At 34.1% G+C, this 13,186-nt stretch overlaps 1 protein-coding gene and 1 long non-coding RNA gene across 2 annotated transcripts in view; one reads left to right on the forward strand and one right to left on the reverse strand.

Annotated features, from left to right (window-relative positions):
• Positions 1–2,826: 2,826 nt before the first annotated feature.
• LOC117672798 (lipoxygenase homology domain-containing protein 1) overlaps positions 2,827–13,186 on the forward strand; it is a 211,799-nt gene continuing 201,439 nt past the window's right edge. The window contains exon 1 of the mRNA XM_034429781.3: positions 2,827–2,887. The gene's annotated coding sequence lies outside the window, so the exon portion shown is untranslated. The remainder of the gene's footprint in view (positions 2,888–13,186) is intronic.
• LOC117672799 (uncharacterized) overlaps positions 6,194–13,186 on the reverse strand; it is a 37,707-nt gene continuing 30,714 nt past the window's right edge. Inside the window, exons 2-3 of the long non-coding RNA XR_004593374.2 lie at positions 10,511–10,584; positions 6,194–6,282 (exon numbers count right to left, since the gene is read on the reverse strand). This is a non-coding gene — a long non-coding RNA (uncharacterized LOC117672799). The remainder of the gene's footprint in view (positions 6,283–10,510; positions 10,585–13,186) is intronic.

Raw genomic sequence — 13,186 nt, forward strand, 5'->3', positions numbered from 1 at the left:
CGGAAAGCATGATGCTCAAATTAGAAATGTTTATTATGCATCATTTCCAAGTGCAGGTGGAATTATAAAGGGATAAAACAGATGTCTGCTAAATGAAAATTTCGGCAATTATTTCTGTCTTAAAATTGGTATTAATTGGATGCATCCTTCAGAAGACATTGAGCATTCCTTATGAGCAGCATTTGAAACATACTGTTTAAATAATGAATTATTTGTGAATCCCACATATTTATAGTTATATGATAACTGTGAAAAGTTTATAATGGAATACTTATGAGAGGCTTATAATTTAGGATATGAAAAGGACTTCATATTGTGGATTTTGTTATTTCTTAGTAAACCTGGTTTATGAAGCCCACGTAAATGAGTGTGTGTATTTGCAGAAGATCCTTTGACTTTAATTCCTTTCTTTCTTACTGCTAACATAAATTGCAAGGTGTTTTTCAGCTTCTTAGGTCACCCTTCAACATACAAGCAACCTGATTAAGAAATTCATGCTGGGTCTGTGGAGATGGTAAGAGATAGAAAACAGATTGAGCTATAAATGCTGGGCACTTTGCTCTGTGCCCAGCAGTTAGCTGCCTGTCCTCAGGTATCCTAAAAGAATCTTCTTTTAGAACAGGGCTGTCAAACTTGTGGCCCGCGGGCCAGATGTGTCACATGTTGGCCACGCCCACGCCCAGTTTAGGGAAGGGAGAAAAAGTCCTGCTATGTCATGTGATGCTGTGACGAGGCAAGTTTGACATCCCTGTTTTAGAAGGACGGAAATACTTTTAATTTGAAGTCTGAGCAATATTTGTAGATGTAAGTAACCCAGACCAAGTATGTATTTACCCCAACGTGTTATTTCAACCACTATTTCATCAACTATATCAAGGTAATAACTCACTGGGGAATTATTATTTTCATCCTAGAATTAAGCCAGTCTTCTGAGCTCATTTTGTGTTCAGGATTAAAAAATAGTTTTCTGCTGAAACAATGCCTCACCTCAGCAACAAGGTGTTCTAGGCCGCACTGCAGCCTTTGTTTATTAGTACATGTAAGTTACGTGACTTGTTTTGGGATAATTCCATAGGCATGGATTTATCCTTTACAAGTTATTTTCTGTTATTTGGACTCTTAGTTAGAATGCCCCCCCTCTTCCTCTTTAAAAACCATAGTTTTAGAATATTTAGATGTATTTAAGCCCTGTCATGTCCTTCAATGCTATTTTCTTTTTCTTGCCTCTTCTCTCTCACTACATGCAATCTAGTATGACTATGACAACATATTCCAGAAAAGAAGTAAATTTATAAAGCAATGGAAGCGAGGAACCTAGGGACAGAACAAAATGCCCAAAGTTCTCAAACTGCTTGTCAGTTTAAACACTTCCCTTTAAAAAATATAGCATTTGAATTTTCTTGTTCAATAATCAAGTTTTTTTGACCCCACATAAAATGGCAGAAAGCTCTAAAAACAAAGCAAAAAATAGAAGAGAAGATGGAAAATAGGAAGATTTGCTAATATAAAATAAGGCAAGAGTGAAACTGTACACATTGAAGTGATATAGACAGCATGCATTAGCTATGTTTTTGTTTGTTAAGTGCCCTAATTCATGTATTCCTTCTCCTAGTTGAGCAGAAGAGGGGAGATTGTATTGGCATATCCATCAATTTAGCACCCAATTGCTAGAGAACCACAATAAGGGTGATAATTTAGACTATCAATTTTGGGGAGTCACACACATATGTGAAGGGTAATAAACCATTGCATGGGGTTTTGTGTGTGTGTGTGTGTGTGTGTTCAGTTTCTTGTAGTTGTAAGAACACTTGCTTGAAAACTTATTCTACTACAATCAGTAACCTTTACTAAATACCAGCAATTTGATGTAGTCCAGATCACAAAACAGATTCTGCAAGGATTCCTGGGATGCCCCATCATTGTGATAGCATATAATAACAGAATCTTGAAAACCTATCAGAATTTTATTATGGTCCATTTTATACCAAACAAAATAAAAGTGGAATTGTTTTGAGTTTTTTTCTCATGCTTTCCATTTTCTCAGGACTGCATTTCCTGAGAAAAGCATCATTTTAGTTTAGCCATTGTCTATCTACCTCTTCCACATATTTCCAATCCATATGAGCTTTCTTTTGTCAATTGGCCCCACAATACTTGCTGATATTGCTAATCTGTCTTGTTTTAGATCTCTTTTGTGAACGCTTTTTATCAAGTAGGATCCATTCTATGACTGCTTTGCTCCACCTGTGATCAGTTCTTCTTACTATGTGACCAGCCCATTTCCAGTTTTTATATCTGGAGAAGAACTAGATGTAGTAGACCACTACATATACCTCGGCAACGGATCTCAGTGGAAGGAGATGCAATAAAAGAAATTGAAAATGTGTTAAATATGGTTGGCAGGCATTCAGCAAGCTAAGCAGAATTTTCAAGAACAATCTCCCCCTATGCATTTCCATTATATCTCCCTAAATGGCACCTTCCTTTCAAGGTCATCACTATATCTTTTTAGAGAGTCTAAGAGGATATTAGGAGATAGTATTCATGCAGTATCAATCTTCTCATGATTAATTCATGTACCACATGACTGTCAAGACTGCATAATCCTCAGAAAACAATACATAGCTCCTCTGTTTTCAAAAGTTTGTTTGTTGTTGCTATAGCACCCATACAATAGGTAGTGCTGTGATTGGTACTAAATCAATAGCTGGACTCCTGCTCAGGAGAAGAATGTTTGTATATAACAGCAGCCTAATTATGTTGAGAGCAGCAGACCAGATCTTCGGACTTGGATTTTAGGGAAAGAGCTCTCCTACTCGTTCTTTTTACTATCTGAAAGAACTCTAGGAACGTGGTTCATCCTTCAAGCGCATCCAGGAGATGCCAGGTACAATATTGTTTATTTATCTCAGTAATTTTTTTTCAACATATGAGAAGTTGGTTATTCCATAATTAATGATAAATGGTATAGTAGCAGAAGTTTCAGGGATTTTTGTCTTTGCACAGGATCAGATTAATTCTTCAGCCTTTAAAAATCTTGAAATTATTGAAAACCTGAAAGATTGAAATATAGCAAACCAGCTTTCCATGATCTTAAGCACCATAATTTTGATTTAACGGGAAGAACAATTTTGTTGCATGACAGACACTATGCAAAGCAAGAGTTTACAAATTTATCAAGGCATTATATAGGAAAGTCCTATATGTATTTGAAATATGTAATCTTTGATTCAGAATTACTAAAGGACATTTGGATTGTATTGATGGTATTTAACTTCAAGTCAAAACTGAGGACCATACAGTCTTAATTGATAATTAGTTAACTGGTATAACTTTTCTATTTTTATCCCTATGGTCAGATTTCTAGGGGTATGGCGCTTGGATGGACTATGGACAATGAACTACCCTCAACATATGAGGAACTTGTTTTGGAGAGAGATAGAGATAATAAATCCCCTGATATGTGTATTAAGTTTATTAACTTTGATAGTTAGATTTGAAAATAAAAAGATAATGTATTAGAGAAAGAATAATATAATGACATTCATAGTCTGATTCCCTTTTTGGAATTCTTTTTAAATAAGTAATAAATATATTTCTTTTTTTAATACACCAGATTCTTCGCTAACATAAGCATAATTAAACAGTGAGACCTGCAATTAATCCATGTTCACTTTTCTAGGAATAAATATCAGTGGCACAGGATTTGGCAGTTACCATGTAAAAATTTTACAAGGGCAAAGGAAGACATCTGTCTTAAAATTATAAATTTAAAATGTTTTAGTTAGCCTAAGTTTTCTCATAAAGAAAATTCTTCATGGATTGGGTAATCATTAGATGAATTGGCTCAAACTAATCACACTATCAGGGTTTTTTTTGTTTCTCAAAATCAAAAATATCTCATCTTTCATAGCATTGGCACTGGCATTGATGAGGGATGAAGAAGAGATATACCTGGAAGGCCACATATTTCCACTCATGTCTCACGAAAGAGTTTAACTTCTAAATCTTTCTGGTTAGCTCCTTACATCTCCATTCTAATATCCTGGCTTGACCTGCGTATAATTTTTGCTTCTGTTATATCACAGCTCAGTTTCCTGCCAGACAATTATACCTTTTCTGCCTTGCTAATCTATATACAGGAAACCACTTTTTAAGACTTTTTTTTTTAAATTGAAGACTGTGGAATTTTAAAAAATTATACATATTTATGAAAAACATCTGATTATTTTTAAAAGAAAAACAAATATTGAAACAAAATATAGTTTTGTAATATTATGCATTTTTTTCATGCATCTAGTCCACTCATTTTAAATCTTAAGAGGATGATGTATATAGTGACATATTTTAATTATATTTTACTGATTTAAGAAAACTTGAAACAGCATAATGTTTAAACTATTTCAGTATTTGATCTTGGCTGAAGTGAATGTTGAACATTTATATTAAAGATAAGACTTTTGTGTCTTTTCACTGAAAAGCCCATATTTTCTGTTAATTATAAGCTAAATATTTTCTGGTTCTTCCCCCTCTCCCCAATTGCTTTCATAGGATGTCTGATAAGAGATTTCCCAATGTATAATGTATAATTTTAAATAATTCTCAACCATTCATATATTATACACAGATGCAATATAGAGAGAGTGGGTACAGAAATAGGCAAAAGAGGCAGTGGTAAAGTTAGGCAGATTTATTGCTTGTGGACAAGAACTGGGAAAAGTAGAGATCACACCTCATTCACTGATGTGATATCTTCAAACCACAAAGTATGCTGTAAAGAAACCCCTTTTTTCCTACTGGAAAGTTGCTTTCCTCTTGGAGGCTATTAAGTGGATGAAAAAAATCAAAGAGTAATTGGAGCCAGGCTCAAACAACGATGGAGATGTTTCCTTTTTTTCTTATCTTATTCCCTCTCCCTCTCTCCCCTCCCTTTGCCCTTTCTCTTTCTCTTGCTGTAAACTATGAGAAAGATAGGCTTTATTTAGGTCTGGCTCTAGCCTAAGGCCAAGTAGACGCTGGTTTAGGGTTGTGAAATTTTAAGGAGTGCCAAAATTGAAAAGACTTCTGAAAAACATAATAAAAAAGTGAAAAGCAGTAGGGCACACTGCATCCGCTTGAGGGTTAAACAAATTTACCCCAGAATAAATAGGGTGAAAATATCCGGGGCTGAAAACTGTCACTATAAAGTTCAAACACTGGAAATAAAAAAAAGAAACAAGTGAGTGTCTTTTTGAAAGTCTTAACAAAATCAGAAGATGAGTCAAACCATGAGGGGTGCCAGAATATAACTTTGCCTAGGGCGCCGACATGTCTAAAGCCAGCCCTTCCTTTACTAGAATTCTGACCTGATTTGTTGCTGGGAATTTTTGGAAATTAGGCTGAGGCCACATGAAAGTAGACTAAGGGCCACAAGCTGCTAATTCTAGAAAAAGCAGCCAACATATTTTAGATTTGATGCTAGTATAATGACAACAGTGAAGCATTGCCTCACCAGGATGGAGTTCATTGATTCAACTATTAATAGCAACTATTTAGCTTAGTTCAATTCATAGATAGACTTTGCAATAGCATATAGTGAAGCAATTTATTTTTCAAAGAGTATCCCTTATTTACTTATCCAATGGAACATTTATGGTTTTTTTTTCTTTATACATGTGTCTAGGAGAGATTTCTGTTGACTTTGTGTATCATTTACACCATGGCAATACTCTTGGGTTTTGTTGATATGAATCATACTGCCTTGGTATCATACTGAGTAAATTAATAACACATAAAAATAAACAGTGTCCTTAGAAACTGTAAACTGATCGTGAAATTGTTCAGGGTTCCTGGAATTTTCTTTTTTAATTGACTTTGGTATCCTGATACACCAGAAAAATGTCTCGCACATGATTGGGTTGATAACAGTTACATGAAAATTATTGTGTTCAATTTATAAATTAAATTGATAAATTAAATTTATAATAAAATAAATTTATTAAATTTATTAAATTTAATATTTAATTTATAAATTAAATATTATAAATGCCCAGGGAGGGAATTAATTTTTTCTGTACTTAAGCATACTGAATTCACATTGATGCTTAAAGTTTTGCATTTACAAAGTCATTGTAACCCTTTATAATGAGATTTAGATTTTAGGGCAAGGCAGGAAAGTTCAAAGCATATTGGTATTTCTACGTGGGCCTTACCTAAATCCTGTTTTTGTGCACTGGCATCTACAGATTCTAGGTGCTCTCAATCCTCTGTTATACTCACAACTCCTGGACAGCATAGCATAATCTATTAAAGCAGAAAAGTAATTCTGAAACATTATTCCATGATAACTTTAGCTTTAGTCATATTTAGTAAATGTTAAACAGGTTTGATTGGAACTCAAGGCTTTTTAAAAAAGAATACATCAAGAAAAGGATCAGGAAGAGTTTTGTTCAAATGCTTTATAAGTTAGTTAATATGTATTCTTCTGATAACAGTATTGCAAACTGGGGGCAGCTTCCTTTAAAAATAAAAGCAGGGAAAAGTGTAGAGAAAAATGAACACTACTGTTCTGTATTGAGGCAGTACAATATTTTGAGAGATGTTCCTCCTTTAAAATAAGACTAGTAATGCTGAGAGTCAAATTAGGTTGTTTTTTTCTCAAGCATGCATAGGAGTCAGAACTGGATATTTCGTGCAGAGAGGGACTAGATACTATCCGGATAAAATACTTTGCAATATAATGATTAAAATCTTTACAAATAAATATTCTGTTCACAATACAGCACCGATCTGGCACTGCATAGTTTATAGGTACAAATCTCTGGAAATGGTATGTGGTACTAGCCATATCTGTTTTTCACATATAAGGGGTTACTTATGCCATATATGGACATATGGCAGAGGCATAGAAAGTTGAAAAGCACCTCAGGAATACATTTTTCCTTGCCAGAGCCAGGGGTGTTACAATAATAGATAACAATTCAATTAATAATTGGAATTGCTCATGAAGAAGCAGGTCTCTCCTTCTTTTAATTTTGGAGAGGAAATTAACCTAGGAGGATAGGATGGTATTCAAGGAGGGCAGAGTGCTGTGTGAACCCAACCTGTTTTGCACTAACTTCCTTCTTTATCCCCATTCAAAGAATCATCTAATTCAGGGGTGTCAAACTCGCAGTGTCACGGCAGCGTCACATGATGTATTGTGACTGCCCCCCCGCTTTGCTAAACTGGGCGTGAGCATGGCCAGCAGGTGACGCATCCGGCCCACGGCCCGCGAGTTTGACAGCCCTGATCTAATCTAATCAGTAATCAAGTCCTAACTGGAGTTCTTTTTTTCTTAATGTTTAAATGTTTCTTTCCCCTTGACTTTATTTAGGGAACTGGCTGAAAATAGGGCTGCTGTGGTGATTTGTTCTACTTCTTCTGAGGGAAGTGGACCTGGGACACATGGCTTCAACAACTTAATATTGATTCACGCAGCCTTGGTATGGCTGCTGAGTATCTGCTGGCCTTAATCCAGCATCAAATTTACAACTGGTTTTCATAAAAAAAAAAAAAAGCAAACTGCCAAGATAATACCTGTAAGAAAAGAACTCACTTAACACCGTTCAACCTCACTTAATACTGTTAACAGGAAGTGCTTCATAAATCATATATTTAAGTTTAGATTTAATATCTTTAAATGGCACAAATCAACTTTTAATACCTCTAATGGCACAAATTAAGAAAAGCTATATATTATCTTCTTGCCTAATTTAAAAGTTTGACTTTTTTCTTCAAGTCACTCTTGACTCTTAGGAACCATATGGACTTTCTCCAAGATGATGTCCCCAAATCTAGCTTTTGAGGTCTTCCACTGGTGTACTCCTCACCTCTGCAAGTGATTCCATCCATGTTGCTGCTAGTTCCTTTCCTTCCACTTTTCCAGCAATGGAGGAATAGCCTGTTATTCAGGGCTTCCTTGAAGGCTAGCGGGGTAGGGACACTGAAGACTTATTAATATATTTAATATTTAGAAATAAAAAGGCTGAACAAAAGTGGATGCATACTTTAAATACTCCAGTAATTATAATCAGCCATCAGGACATTAACTCTGTAGGGACACATCAACAATCTAAAATATTGACAGCTGTAACTTAAATCCTGGTGTTTTTCTCTATTGTTATTTGTGTCTGGACATCTAGATAGCTTCATCTTTAATTAAAAGGAAAAGAGTCTGCTCTTTCAGATTTAGCAGCATACCCCCAATTATCTTGTACAAGAAGCAATTAATTTACTATTTAGTTCCCATGGAAACCAAATTGCTGTTTAATAGAATCTATTCAGACTCTTTATTTTAACAGATTGTCTGGGCTGCCTTTGTCCAACACTCTTCTTTTCCAGACTCTCATTAGAATTTGATTTACTTTATTTTTACAATGCTTCTCCTGTGCATAATTTAGAGTAACATGGTTATTTTCCATTTTAACCTCACAACAACTGTGTGGGAGTAGATTGAGAATTTATAACTGGAAGATCATAAAGCAAAACAAGAGTTTGCTTTCTCCTGTGCACATTCATTGTTGTAGGTCTTAAATAAGCCTTGAAATGAACAGAATAGAATAGATTCTGCACTCTTCATTTAATCTTATATTTATATATGGTTAGGTACTATATCTGATTAGTAATACATTAGTCACAGATTAGACTCAAGGGACTACTGTTGCAATTAAATTAATAGTAAGTACAAGAGTATGTGTTGTATTAGTCCACAATTTATCTGAGGCTTTCAGTATTATCAAATTGCAATAAAGCCTAATCAATAGGGATTAGTCTTGATGCATCATGTCATAGACAGAAACAGCCTCAGTAAAGATCATTTCTCGAAAGCAACAAATCAATTCAGGAAAATAAATCCATAAACCTATCCATGATCTATTCCCTGCCATGGAATATATGACATAATTTCTGGCTGCTTTACTCTATTTTTCTAAAGCTGCTAAAATATTGAATGATGTAATTTCTTAATTTCTTTTAATTTCTTAAAAAACATGCACCTTGTAAATTGTTCTATTTTGAATTGTATTTTGTATTTTTCAAGAATCAAATTCTTTTGGCAATCTCAACATAATGGGGCATCATGTTAATGGGTGTCCTAGCATATGTCAGCCCATTGTTCTTTGGTGATTACTACTGGCTGTTTGACAATCATTTTTGCACTTGGTTCATAAGACACAACTTAATGAAGTTCATGGAAAGTAGTCTGGCATGGAAAAACTAATTTGAGGGCAAATCAATCTCAAATCTCAGCTGTTTTAAGAACACACATAACTTACTTATACCTTATTTAATTTATATCTTGTATTTATAAAACACATTTCTAAGGCTGCCTGGCTCCAAAGTGGCTTACAAATTAAAGAAAGATGACAGCTGCCCAGAGGAAACAATGAAAACTGTCTTCTCTACACAAAACCCAACTTAATGGAATCTGTCAACCATCCTAGCTCAAGGCCTAGAGCAGGCCTGTCAAACTCCTGACCTATGGGCCAGATGTGTCATGTGCTGGCCATGCCCACACCTGGTTTAGTGAAGGGGAACAAAGTCCCTATAAGTCATATGATGCTGCTGTGACGAAGTGCGTTTGACATCTCTGGCCTAGAGGGAGAGAGCCATATTTAAAGGCTCATTTAAAGGGAACAGGATAGAGGCAATTGGAAGCCCTTGGAGGAGGAGAAGGTGCTGTAACAGAGATGTCCCCACTTCCTAGGTTCCATTAGACGACACTGTTTAATCAATGGAACCTAGAGCATGCTGACTCTGCCTGATAGCATACAATGGGCAGAACCTTGGGGGAGTTTCTCTTTCAAAGATTACATATTAATATTTTAAAGGCATCTCTTTCTAACCTATGTCTTCATCCCATTCAGGAAAATCTGTTCCTATAATCCTTGGTATTTTTAGGATTTAGAGACCATTAATTGGCCAAAGAAATTTTCCTACAGGATCTTTTTACTTCAAATAAAAGCTAGATACATCATTTCTACTCTTTCCTTATGCTTAATTTGATCTAGGCTGCATTTTTGTTAAGCTTGCTAAATATTGCAAGGACCACTAAGAACATGAAGTTATGAACAATGGTTAAAATTGGAGATATCACTAAAAATGAAGTATATTTGAGAAATACATTTCTAATTTATTTTGCAAGAGGCAATGCTGAAGCAAAGCCGATAGATTATACAGGTTAGGGCCAGCAACCAGGTTTTAATGTACTGACATTTTTAATGTTCAATGTTCTGTTATTTGAGCATAAAACATTCTGCACCAGTTGATAAAGTATACCTTCTTTTTTGTTTTCAGTCAGAGACGCAATCCTATTTCTACCTCTTAGTAGACAATTATTGTAAATTTAGAAATGTTTTAATAGGGGAAAAAAACAACTAAAAGACTGTACTTTGGTTTCTCTATACCACATACCTATGATAATAAAATAAGAAATAAGCTCTTTTTCTCCAAAAAGCTTGATAATTTCATTAAATTGAGATAATTCACTCACCACCTTCCTTTTCCAAGCAGTAAAAATACGGTCATTTGCATATTCCATAAGGATCCCCTTTTGGTCAGTTTTTCCTACAATGGCAAATTTTCAAATATTCTATATGTGCTGATCTTTTAAATAAAAATAGGCTTCAATACAAGCTTCTTGTATTGCAGGAAAGGGGAAACAAGATAGGGTAGAAGCCGAGGGATAGAGAAAGAGCTACAGGGAGTCCTCAACTTACGACCATAATTGAGCCCAAAATTTCTGTTGCTAAGTGAAATATTTGTTAAATGAGCTTTACTCCATTTTATAACCTATCCTACCACAGTTGTTAAGCGAATCGCTGCAATTGTTAAGTTAATAACATGGTTGTTAATTGAATCTGGCTTCCCTATTGACTTTGCTTGTCAGAAGGTCGCAAAAGGTAATCACATCACCTTGGGACACTGCAACTGTCTTAAATATGAGTCAGTTCCCATGTGTCTGAATTTTGACATGTGACCATGTCTGTAACGGCTGTAACGGTTATATAACTGTGAAAACAGTCATAAGTTACCTTTTTTAGTGCTGTTGTAACTTTGAACGGTCAATAACTTTTGTAAGTTGAGGCCTATCTGTAATTGGATAGATATAATTTGGTAATTATATATTCTCATCCAATTGTTATACTTACAAAGAGTAGGATAGAACATAATTATTATACTTAAAAACAAAAATATAGTAAAAACAATAAACAGATGGGTATGAATGTTAAATTTGAACTTTTTAATGTGGTTTAAATCAGGGTTCCCAAACTTTTTGGGGCTGAAAGAATTTAGAGAAAGTAGTCTGTAGTCTTCCACTTGGAAACTTGATATTGACAGAGTGGTTGTTTGAGGAGACATATGTCACTTACTAATTTTAATTTACTAAAATATTAGTTCCCAATCCTTCAATCATCTTCCACAGAATGCTTCTCACCACTTGCCATTTTTTCTTTCTCCAGGCATATTGCCAAATGAAATGGCAGGTTGCAACCAATTACAGTTTTTATTTTCTGAAAAGGCTTAGAGACCTTAGATCAATACAAGAAAATTTGATCTTCCTTGTGTTGACCAAACAAATATCAAGAATGTTCAGTGCTGCAGGTTAGCTGCAGATTTGTTTTTCCATCTTGTATGATTTTCTATTTTGTTAGCCTCCTTCATTCTGCTTTTGTAAAACAACTATATCTCCCATACTTCTCCAGATAGTGAGATCTAGATGAAGAGATTATATAATTCACGGGATTGGGTAGAATAATGTTACCTTCTTTCAGAGTTGTCAGGGATAGATACTATGCTAATGAAAACAGAATTAATTGGTTATCTACATACTACATACAAAGAAATAATCGCATCAAAGATCAATAGGCCAGCATAAAGAAGATTGAATACAAACTATTTTTTTTCAAAAAGCTAAACAATATTAAAACAAAAATTACACAAAATTTAAAAACATAAAAATACATTTAATATGCATAATTACAGGTTTTACATAATTACATCTGACAGTATTTAACCAGTCCTGCGCAGAACAGGCAACATATGTTGTGGCAGGATAAGTCTCTGGAAGCAGCAAAGAAATATGAAATTGTGCTGTGAGCCCTAGTTATTTATACAATAATGCTAACATGAATGTAGTACAGGGATTGGAGAACCACATGTGTAGGAATATATGTATATAGGTTTTTCTGGAGTCTTGATGTCACTTTAATAGTTTTTGATCATTGAATTATATTTTTGTTCTCGTTCAACACCCTTACATATGTAAGCAGTCACATATGTTTCTTTCATTTCATTCATTCTTTTTTTAAAAAAAACTTGCTACAGTTTTAGACCAGAGACCGATTCATTCATTCATTCATTCATTCATTCATTCATTCATTCATTCATTCCATAGAAAATATTCATACCTGAAAGTTCAGAATATAGAATTCACTCTTCAATAAAGTAAAATTGAAAAAAAAACAATGAAAAATATTGATCTCTGTGTGAAAATAATTAATCCCATCATTGTTCATCTGATTTAATTTCATAGATAAAAGAATATAAGCTTTAATACAAAAGAACTAAAGCCTTATGAAGGATAGTGTTAATCAGTCATTTTAGAACAAACAATTGGAATGTTATGTTTGTCCTAATGAGTTTAAATGATAAAATTAATCTTACTGCATAAAAATAAATGTTTCAAAATCATGGGAACCAGCTATTAGAATTGTAGAATTAAGTTGGTTTCTTTTAAATAAATTATTCTGGTCAAATACAAGCTAATCTTAATACATATTTTTACAGATAATCCATCAGAAAGATATTTGCTAGTTAATTAAATCATATCATTGTTTTAATGGTTACAATATCCAAAAAGAATTTCAGAAACCACCAGACTATGTTCTATGGATTACAAAATATTCAAATATTGCAATAAGATTTTTTTGGGGTGGGGGGGGAAAGTGATTTTGCCTTTGCTTAAAATCTGCATAGTCTGGATTGTCATAGGATTTCTTTCTTTTTCTTTTTTTTTTACTGTGCTTTAATATATATTTTAAAAAAGCCCTAAGAACAAAAAGATGACACAACAAGAAGAAAAAACCCTAAATCAAAACAGTAACCTGAAAGCAAAATGAGAAAAATATTGTAAACAAGATAAATAGGAAAATAACTCAAGATTTAA

This window comes from Pantherophis guttatus, chromosome 3 (assembly GCF_059756535.1).
Source record: "Pantherophis guttatus breed Tessera chromosome 3, ASM5975653v1, whole genome shotgun sequence".
Lineage (NCBI taxonomy): Eukaryota > Metazoa > Chordata > Lepidosauria > Squamata > Colubridae > Pantherophis > Pantherophis guttatus.